The sequence below is a fragment of the Tigriopus californicus genome, chromosome 10 (assembly GCF_007210705.1).
Source record: "Tigriopus californicus strain San Diego chromosome 10, Tcal_SD_v2.1, whole genome shotgun sequence".
In the NCBI taxonomy this organism is placed as follows: Eukaryota; Metazoa; Arthropoda; class Copepoda; order Harpacticoida; family Harpacticidae; genus Tigriopus; species Tigriopus californicus.
Window position 1 is genome coordinate 2,667,966 of NC_081449.1, and position 11,446 is coordinate 2,679,411.

Here is an 11,446-nt window from a genome sequence, read left to right on the forward strand (position 1 = left end):
TTTTGACTGGGCATTGGGATAGGTCTGAAGGAGGGCATTTCCATGGCATACCCTTATCCCTTCGAGCGAGAAGCGTTACTCAAAAGATGAGAAGGGAATGCAGGATCGAAATGAGCCATAATCGAGCCTCCTGGTGTGATGAGGATGGCTTTCACGGCGCTGAAAGCGTCCTGATGCTCGAACAACCAAATGAAGGCAGTGTCCTTCTTCAAAAGGTCTCAAAGTGGTTGGGCAGCGTGAGCCAAATAGGGCACAAATTGCCATAACTGATTGACCAATCCAAGAAATGATCGGAGATCAGTGATGTTTTGAGGGGCAGGGAAATTGGCAGTTGCAGCGACCTTGGCGGGGTCTGGATGAACACCATCAATGCCAATGATGTGTCCCGAGCACTTGACAGAAGATCCCATTGGTGCTTTGGTCTTAGAGAGTGTGATACCATTTTCATTGCATCCGAAGAACGGTCTTTGTCTTGGTGACAAGATTGGAGAAAGAATCCCCCTACACGAGGATGTCATTGACGATTTTCTTGACCCCAGCGAGGCGAGCCAAAGCACGGTCGCCACGAGCGCCGAATTCTTTGCCAGATGCGTTTAGGCCCATTGGAGCCCTGCAGTAACGAAAGCGGCCAAATGGCGTCAAGAATGTTGCAAGAGCTCTTCATTTTTCATCCAGCTCTACCTGCCAAAAGCCTTTGACGACATCAAGTACAACAAACCACTTGGAGGACAATGGGATCGAAGTGAATATGTCCTTGGCAGATGGAAATGGGTGGATCGATCGCCTAACATATTAGTTAAGGGCAGTGAAATCCACAACTACATAGACGAACTGACAATTGGGCTTTGGCACCACTAGACTTGGGCTCGCCCATGTTGAAGGTTCAGAGGCGCCTTCAATTATCCCCGAAGGATACATAAACTCGAGTTCTTTTTGGGGTTGATCATTGTATGCAAATGGAACATTCCTTGCTACTGTGACGTGGATGGGATGGATTGGAAGATCGTCCTTCAGATGAATGGTCATTGGTGGCCCAATCATGGGTCTGAGCTTGTCAGACGAATCAAACATGGAGGGAAATTGGTCCAAGATATCACAAGCTCCGCCCTTGACTTGCTCGTCTGATGACTGTGATAGAGTGGACCGTCAATAAGTCATTTTCCCAAAAACGAGGGCTCGTCAAGCGTTGTGGCTAATGGTGCGTCCTCTGGAAGGAACGGACAGGAAGGATTCAACATCCCGAGATCGATTTCATCATCACGATCGATGGAAACACTGAACTACGCACGTGAAATAAACAGTTTCGATTAGACCGTATAACACCAAACATGGTGCAGATTTTGATCGCACCAATCTCTCCCCCTACCACTTGTAGACGTGCCGCGACAACACCGAACATGCCACAGGACTTTACGGAACGGGACCCGATGGACCCCGCTATTTTCAATTAAGAGCCACGCCCCCAAAATTTGACATTGACACAGAAAAAGATGATTGACTCGTATGGAAAGACTAGTGGTCAGCGTTTTTGACGTATTCAGGATTGGACAGATTACTGGCACTGATCAGCATGGCGATGACGTCACGTCCCGCGCCATGAGGGCACAGAAGTCTGCATGAATTCGGCATTCACTACAAACAAACACCCTTCGAATAATCAAGGGTATTGGCCTGTCACATGTCGAGAATTTGGATGCCAGTACTGTCATTGCCAAACTTGTCACACACATCGACGGCGGGATCAATATCCGCGTTCACAAACATCTACTGGCACACTAAATACCAGTGGGCCAGTTGTCAACTTCTTGGGGTCGGCCAAGAAACGGTTGACCAGTCGCGAACAAAACAACCAAAGGGAACCTAGGTGCAACAAGTGCGGTTACCCTCCCCACCAACGGGGCAGATCAGACCTGCAAATTGTGTAAGAGGACGGGTCCCTGGGGAATGGCTCAACCCAATGGTAGTGACATGGAAGAAGAACGCCAAGAAAGCCCCGATACCGCTGACTTGAGGGAACTGAACAAGGCCACCATTCGTCCCAACTACTATGGAGCAGCACCCTTCAAGATGGTCTCCAGCATCCCAACCTCTGCCCAATTTTTCACCGTCCTAGATGGGCTGAAGGGATCCCATCAGATTGGTCTCAGTCGAGCCAGCCGCCGGCTCACAACATTCGTCACACCCATGGGGCGTTATAGATACCGGCGCATGCCCATGAGTTGGCACGGCAGCTCTGACGTCTTCAACGCCCGCATGAGTTGGGCCCTCAGGGACGTGCCAAACGTTGGAAGAGTTGTTGAGGATATGATAATCAACACAGACATCCTGGAAGAACAGGAGGGGGCTACAGGCCTGTGAAGACGTTAGCATTTCAATCAACACAAACAAAGTCCAATTCGGCCAGACACATGTCTCATTTGGAGGATATTTAGTGTCCAGGGGACAGTATAGGAACAACCCAAGCCTAACAACAGACCTAAGAGGATTCCCACCCCCCAAAAAACGGACAGAACTGCGCTCATTTCTTGGCCTTGCCCAACCCATAAACGGCCTCCAATGCAAGCCGATGCAAAATGGCCTGGCTTGCTGCATTTGCATGAACCATTGTATGAACCATACTAAAACAAGTTTCGTTGCCAAAGCGTCCTTATTATGGAATAAGGCCCCAAAAGAAGTCAAGCAAGAGCAATCGAGGTCATCTTTCAAAAACCAAGTCAGAATATTTGTGAAAACCTTGCCTGAATGAGATTGTTTTCCCCCTTTACTCAAAAAGTGTAAATTCATTTATTGACAATACATACATGCATAATGTTTCGTGACATTCGAATGAAGAGAAGAATGTGGATGAAGGCGAATAAATCTGGTTTAAAACAGGCCTAAGATGCGTTTCGTACCATAAAAAAGGAAATATTCAAAATAGTGGAACAAGCTAAAATCGACTACAAAGAGGACCTATCGAAAAAAGCCAATATGAAGTATTTCGACAGATACATTCGGGGAGCTTCTCGGGTCATAAGACAAGTTGGACCTTTCATAGACTCTTCAGGAGTGTTGCAATAAGATTTGACCAGAATATTGGAAATGTTGAAAGTAGTCCTCTAATACATCTAATGAAATCTCCTTTAATAAAGCCGATGTGCTCCGAACAATTGCGAGGCAAAAGGGCTCACCGTCTGTTGGGCCGGATGGTACTCCTATGGTGGTCTTGAAAAGGCTTGGTGGCGCGGTTGCAAGACCGTTGACTATTCCATACAATAAGTGTTTGACATGTGGGATCGTTCCACGTGAATGGAAAGTGGCCAATGTTTATCCCCTTTTCAAAGGAGGAGACACTCGTGTTATCCAGGAATATCGCCCAATTTCACTCACTTCGTCTGTGCGCAAAATCATGGAACGACTCATGAAAGATTCCATCACTGACTATCTTGAGCAATCGAGCATGCTTGAAAGTGCTCAGCACGGATTTAGATCAGGCCGATCTTGCCTATGAAATCTTCTAGAACACCATGAACAAGTTTCAGCGGCAATGGAAAGAGGGTGGGCGGTGGATACCGTCTACTTGGACCTGTCTCAGGCCTTTGATCGTGTGAACCATGAACTTCTAGTGAGAAACCTCAATAGGCCTGGCTTGGGTGGCTTGGTCGGAGCTTGGATTACAGAGTGGCTCTTGGACCGAATCCAAAGGGTCACTCTTAATGGTATGGCATCATCGTGGTCCAAATTATGCTTGGGTGTCCCTCAGGGAAGTGTGCTTGGCCCTCTTTTATTTACAATTTTTGCGGGTGATCTAAGGGCCAATGACGTCTGTCTTTAAATTCGCAAATGACACAATGCAAACCGCAATCGTCAGAGACGAGAGTGATCATTTGGCCCCACAAAGAGATATTGATGAGTTTATGTGTTGGGCAAATGATAACTTTGTGCTGTTCAATGCATCCAAGACCAAGGTGATGCGCTTTGGCAAAGCTTATGTTCCTTTACTGTACGAAATGGACAGCATACCGTTTGAGAGTGTTCGTAGACTCAAGACCTTGGATTGACCGTTGATTGTGAGCTCAAATTTTCGGATCATTGTGCTCAGATTGCAGTTTGGGCGAGGAGAATCTGTGGCACACTACGCCGGAAATTTACAACTAAGGACCCTGTGCTTCTCACCCGTCTCTTTATCACATACGTCAGGCCTTGATTAGAGTCCTGCTCTCAGATTTAGAATCCCTGCCTGAAAAATGCATTTTCCTCATTGAATCGGTTGAGAAAAGGCTGTAAGAAATTTCTCTGTCCAAATCTTACCTACTCCAATCAACTAAGGCACCTTGAAATGATTGGCTTGGATACCCGGCGGTACCGCTTTGATGTAACTTTAATGTGGAAGATTTTAAATTGAGTAATCATCATTGAAAAGAAAACGATGCCCCGATTTCTCGATCATCTGAGGGATGATGGAGCCGCCAAAACAAGAATAGCTCAGTTCCTATATCTCAAACGAACACCTTTCCGAACTTGGGCTTGGGATTTTTTGTTTGTTCGGAATATCCCAATATGGAGCTCACTCTCTTATATTCTGGAAACGAGTCTGAAACTTCTAGATTTGTGGGATTGATTGCCTCATGAGATAGCACAAGACACTTAGTGACTAGTGAAAGGAAATGTACACTGGCTTGTTTCTTCCTCTCTATATATACCTACTTCCTCTTCTTTCATACATAATTTTACAATTTTTGATACATATCATAGCAATACTCTTTATACTCACCCATGGTGATTTGAGTGGTGACGACAATAAACAATAGTAGAACATCTTTGGACCTGATTGATATTTTGCTCAGTATCTCTGACTAGCCCTCTAGTCTGAACTACCGAAAGTACAAAACCGGTTCGATTTGCTGCTCTACGTGCATATCAGTTTCAAGTCCGATCTTTAGTCATAATTCATTAACAAGAACTATTTGAGGCAAAAGGTGAAAACGGAAAAGAACACAGAAATGAGCCCGGATAGGATTTGTTAATTTCTGATCAAATTAATTGGCACTTTGGGTTTACAAAGGGCCAAACATATTCATGAATTAACCAAGCAATGATAGGTTAAATCTTTATTCATCTCAATTACCTTTTAACATATGGCGCGAAAAAGATCGCTTCTGGATTCATTAGGGAAGCACAATGACAAAAAATATATTTTAAAACATTACTCATATGCAATGGTTTATAAGTTAGCCAAATTTATAATACACTTTTGTGATTACATAGGTCGTCGATCATAGTATCAGACAATAGTAAATTTAATAATTATGATATTTATAGAAAAATACAATTGCAGCAATTTTAGTAGAAGCTGAACTTTTGGTTAAATTTACATAATTTCAAAATTAGAAGGTTACATAATCTTAGAATTATTAAGTGATATGATTTCAAAATTAAAAGGAACACAATTTTACCGGTCACCTTTCTAATCTTGAGTTGTGTTTTCCATGTGATCGTTGTAATCCAGTTAGATTGTAGCCATCAAAGTTCAAATTTGTTCTCGAGATTTGCCATTGTTCTTGGAGAGCCATTTCTGGTAAAAGTTCCAAAATAAAATCCTTCATTTTGTCGTCATTTGCCATGAGCGATCTCACATTGAGTTAGATGTGCTATTTTAAAATGTTTCCAAAATTTACAGCTGACAGCTGACGTTTAGAGAGATTTTACTGCCGGTAAAGTATGTCGTCAGGGTCTTCAAGCTTAAGACTAACGATTTTGGAATTAAGGGCGTTATCAGCCCGCCATCAGACAGATGTTTAAAACAATGGCTTAGATGTTTAAAGCCATTGTTCTTGGAGAGCCATTTCTGGTAATAGTTCCAAAATAAAATCCTTCATTTTGTCGTCATTTGCCATGAGCGATCTCACATTGAGTTAGATGTGCCATTTTAAAATGTTTCCAAAACAATTTTTTTCCTGAGATAATTTACAGCTGACAGCTGACGTTTAGAGAGATTTTACTGCCGGTAAAATATGTCGTCAGGGTCTTCAAGCTTAAGACTAACGATTTTGGAATTAAGGGCGTTATCAGCCCGCCATCAGACAGATGTTTAAAACAATGGCTTAGATGTTTAAAGCCATTGTTCTTGGAGAGCCATTTCTGGTAATAGTTCCAAAATAAAATCCTTCATTTTGTCGTCATTTGCCATGAGCGATCTCACATTGAGTTAGATGTGCCATTTTAAAATGTTTCCAAAACAGTTTTTTTCCTGAGATAATTTACAGCTGACAGCTGACGTTTAGAGAGATTTTACTGCCGGTAAAATATGTCGTCAGGGTCTTCAAGCTTAAGACTAACGATTTTGGAATTAAGGGCGTTATCAGCCCGCCATCAGACAGATGTTTAAAACTCCGCGGCATTCACCAAGTCTAACTTTTTCAGCTCAAGAAAAATACCGAAGATGTACGATGAAAAAGGCAAAGAAGGCAAATAATAATTGAGTGGAAATAGGGGATGTACACTGAAGGAAATTCAAGGAAAAATGTGGTCCGGCACCCTCATTTGGGGCATTTTTGGAGGGAGAACTAAGACTATCATCACAGTCAACTTGCACCATCCGCCCATTGAATTTTCAATATTCAAGTGATTTTGAGTAAGGTGTGTTATAAATCCCAACAAAATGAACATGTTTGGTGTTTTATCAATTTGGCTCAATACCACAATGTTATTTGCTTACGGTCCAGTTAAACGACACATATTTTCGCACAATGTGTCGATAAAACTGCAATTCGCCGCACAATTCAAGCCTCACAGAGTCACAGTTTGGACTTGGAGCTTGCTCCAACTTTCTGCGATCTGTGAAAGACCTTGTCACTTCGTCGGAAAAATCGCTCCAAGCATGATCGAGTATGACCAAACAGAAAATTTAACCTTTCGAAAAAGGGAGGTAGTGACTTGTCTGCAATGATCTAACATCACACGAATGATATTTTTTTCGACTCGAGTCAATTTTGAATTAGGTTCCTACCCTCTAAATGGGAATTTGTATTAGATGTTTCCACCAATCAAAGTCCACTCAACTCATTTATTTGGTACAATTCAAATCTATAAGGCGACCACGAATGTAATATATTGCTGATATATAAAATGATTGCTGTTAATTAAAATCATGACTTTATTCTAACATAAACTCATGTTTCACTAGTTCACGATCGCCTCCAGCTCTTTTCTTTTGCCATTGTTTAGAAACACTACACGCTTCATCGAGAACAAAAATAAACCTCGATGAAAACTGCTGGGACAGTGTGGATAACAAGAGGGTTGATCTGTGAGCTGTGAATTGTTTCTTCGTCGAATTTATGTCAAAAAATTGTGTCGTGTAATTGGACCATTAGACAAGCAGGTAACATGAAATAAGTGTCAAAAGTCAATGCATGGACAGTGCGGTTTGGCTGGGCATGTTGTCTTTGATTTTACTCCATGGAATAACGTAAGTTGTTCATGAACGCGATCACTTGACAAGCCCTATATGCCGACAGTGATATCGAACTTCCAAGGAAAGTGTGGCCAGATCGAATACTCAAACAGGGTGGGGGAAGCTCGAATTAAAAAAAAAACTTGCTTAAGAATACCAGGTATTGCAAAATTTCCAAATGCTTCAGCATCAGAAAATGTTTTTCAAATTCGAGCATTTCCGTTACGATAACGTGAGTTCAATTTGAAATCAGCCGTTGGATGCATCTCCTAGTTTGACTGGGTGTTCGTCACTTATCGACATGTTGGCTGACAAAGTTTGAAAGTTTCTATGGTCCTAAAATACGGTTTGTTCCAAGGTCCTAAAATATAGGGGCATAGGCACCTCAGAAAGTAAACAAACTGAGAGGGGAGCGTGACGTCATAGTGAATAGGAGTACAATAATGCCTTTCACCCTGGAGGCAACCATGATCAACATTTCTCCTTTTTGTAATGATATGGATGATAAAGGTCACACTAAACAAAGGGTACACTAATTGGGACATTGAGGCAGGAAAGGAAGATGACATCACCGGCAAGTTTTGGGAAGTTACTTGCTGTTTTGAGGCTTCATAGTTCTCTCTTAAGAGATTAAATCAGATTTCCAGTTCATCTAACCATAAAAAGAATGGTTCACTTGGCATTGCATTTTTATAAACTGTCACAGTATTATTCATTAACATGCTCCTAAATAACCTTTTAGTTATAAACACTGCTATTTCTGGACTTATTTTTTCTCGTATATAACTTTCTATTTTTGCATTTGACTTTTTGAATGCTCCACAATCTTGAATATCAGGTTATAATGGTCCGTGGTGAGAGCTAGTTTTGTGTTTGACACAATTAGTTAACGGAAGTCAAGTAGAAAAGCATCTGATTGTACATAAAAGTGCCCTAGAACACTAAGAGGACATCTGGCGCATTTTTAGATAAATTTGGCGGTGAAAGTTTTGCATTGGCGTTTTGGGGGGACACCCAGCGTTTTTAACCTATTGTTTTCTGGCAGCAATGGAATAGTGTCGTTTTCTCTTTGAGCACCATCTTGACCCATTCAGTTACAATTTTTATTTTTGGAGCACTTATGGAACACACATGCAGGCATTGTACAAGCTAAACATTGAGAAAATCCGGATTGCGGTTGGGCAAAGGTCGCAGGTCGAAGGTTAAATAAGAGCATTACTTGTCAAATTTCAGATGGGGCACTTGTTTGTTACATTTCAATAGTAAGGCCATGTACCAAAGATGACTTATGTTATGCCTGTTATGCCTGTCCAAACACAGTTAGTAGAGCGGTTTGGCCCAAAATTGACACGGCCCTTGAATAGGTCCTGCATTGCCTAGGCACCTAACACTTGTTATGTGGCGTTTTTAGATGTCAACAACCATTTTGCCAAGAGTTAGCACAATCGTAGAAAACTTGCCGTGATTTCGTCAAAAAGTGGCCCACTTGACGTTGAATGCCCCATCAAACAAATCAAGGCACTGACGCCTGTGTCCGTTTTGCCTACACATGACTAGTTCATTCCACAGTAAAGTAGCCCTACAATAGTGCCTGGATGTGACTAACCCAAGCCGCCAAGGCTTCCATTTATTAATCGAATACGGTGTCTCCTACCCAACATCAACTCTAGACAGTTCTTGGCGCCTTCAGAAAGTCCCTGTGCAATAAAGCTTCCATGACTGCTGAAAGCAAAGCATTTTCAGAAATGCGAATTCAAAATACTGGAAATCTTTTTTTTCGCGGACTTCCTCACCGCTCCTGGCCTTGGAATCCCAGCAGTTCAAGACGAGAAATTTATTCATTTATTTATTTATATATATTATTTGATCGACCAACGAATTAGAGTTGGCTGATCTGGCTAACCCTTGAATATAAGGTTGATCGGGAATTTTAGTCGAAAACTTGTCCAAGTCTGACTTAAATCCTGCCATTGGATCAACGCCTACATACGACCTACAAATGTTTGAAGGCAGCAAATTGAACAATGAAGGAGCCCGAGAAAGAAGAGAATTGGACTTCATTGTTTTAACTACGTATCCTGAATTCTCAAGGGCTTGAAGGTGCTCTCAAAACGCACGTTAAGCCTCTACTGTCAGTGGAATTGACCCTAAATCCTGGGTTGGGACAAAGCTCATGAATGCTTTTAAAAACGTACAATATCAGATACCTTTCGTACCTTCTCTGAGTACTATACAATCCCAACTTTTCTAACCTCTCCCAGTACGAGAGCTCTCTTATATCCTCAATGTGCGTAGTAAAACAAATTTGGACCTGCTCGAGCTTTTGCAAACCTGTTGAACTCATTGAAGCCCAAATGGGCGAGGCATATTCATGATGCGGTTGAACAATCAACTTGTACAGCATTAGCAGCGTGATACTATTTCTGGACTTATATGTGCGATATTTTCAACCATATGTTTGAAAACTTCAACTCAGAACTTGAGAAGACCAAACTCTCTAAGTTTGGGACACCATTCTGGGTGAGCCAATTTACACCCTTTCCCTGCCTTTTTTATCTCTGTCGTTTATGGACATCGCAAATTTTGAGAGCATTCTCAACTATGCCCTCTTTGACCTCTATGACCTCTTTGACTACAAGAGACGTTTCAATCAATTCAAGGGTGTCATTGCCTGTGTCTCTTTTGCCTACACTTGCCTGGTTCATCCCACAGTCAAGTAATGGCTGGGTGTGACCAACCCAAGCTATTAAAGCTTCCATAATGAAAGGCTTATTAATGGAGGACGGAGTTTTTCTTTCCCAAACCAGATCAAGACAGTTCCTGGCCCTTTCAGAAAGTCCTTTCAACAAAGCTTCCATGGTTATTGAAAGCAAGGCTATTTGAGGGATCCTAATTGAAAATACTGGAAACCTGAACAAAGAATATAGAGAAATATTCCGGAAACTTCCTTCAGTTTCAAGACAAAAACCGTTAGAAATGAGCGAGAGGAAAGTAAAAGATGAAAAAAAGGAAAAGAAGAAGAAGACAGAGCCAAAAGGGCAAAAGGGAGAGAGATACCAGCGCGTGCAAATGAAAACCAGCTGTACAGCAGTTAAACAGCACGCACGTGCAGGGCGGAAACCAAGGAGGAAAGTACTCCCTAGGGACGGACAAAGAGCTGTTGGAGCTAGAGACCCTAGTTGGAGCTAGCAACAGAGGAGAAGAGAATTTAGATGACCTACTCTTGGCTGACCCAATAGCTAGCCTCAGCCAACATACACCAACTCGACTACAGGAAAAAACAAAAATCAATGGAATAGAATAGAACAAAAAAAGGTTCTAGAACCTATTTTTGTTTTGAAAATGCTAAACTAAACAGATAGAATACAACAAGAAAAATCAACTACATTTACAAGTACAGGAAATGAACAGACCTAACAATCAAATAATGAAATACTCCCTAAATCAAAAATACATGAAATAGCCTAGAAATGGAATGAAAATATTGACAGACGAAAAAAGTAAAATACGACTTGAATATAAAATAAAAGATATAAGACTAAACTACTAGTGATAGGAAGAAGCTGACCCAAAATGGAAAAATATTCTGGACGCTTCCTTCAACAGCGAAAGAAAATCCAGAAAATTCTCCTTAAATCAAAAATAAATGAAAGAACCAGTAATTGGGATAAAACAGCAAAGAAAACACAAGGTTTCGTTCAGGGTGGAACCACTCCAGTAGGCATAAAAAATCTCGCACTTTCAAAAACGATTTGTGCCCGAAAAATAAAGGCCCAATGGGCAAAAGGCCTTCGTACCAATTTCATTAAGAAATTTGACTCAAACTGCGATTGTTATTTTGCTCAATTTTTGTTTATCTTGCACTGTTTATGGGATTGTCGTTATTATTTCGGCCCTTCTTGTGCCAGCCATCTACGTAGACACTGATTGAGCCATTGTAGCTGACCGGCCTAGAGGGCGATGAGAAAGGGTCAAGAATCTTACCCCAAGGACACCAACCCTCCATCGAAA

General features: G+C 41.7%; 1 protein-coding gene across 1 annotated transcript in view; it reads left to right on the forward strand.

Annotated features, from left to right (window-relative positions):
* The first annotated feature begins 7,344 nt into the window (after positions 1-7,344).
* Positions 7,345-11,446, forward strand: part of LOC131889611 (zinc finger protein 60-like) — a 10,542-nt gene continuing 6,440 nt past the window's right edge. Inside the window, exon 1 of the mRNA XM_059238747.1 lies at positions 7,345-7,363. The gene's annotated coding sequence lies outside the window, so the exon portion shown is untranslated. The remainder of the gene's footprint in view (positions 7,364-11,446) is intronic.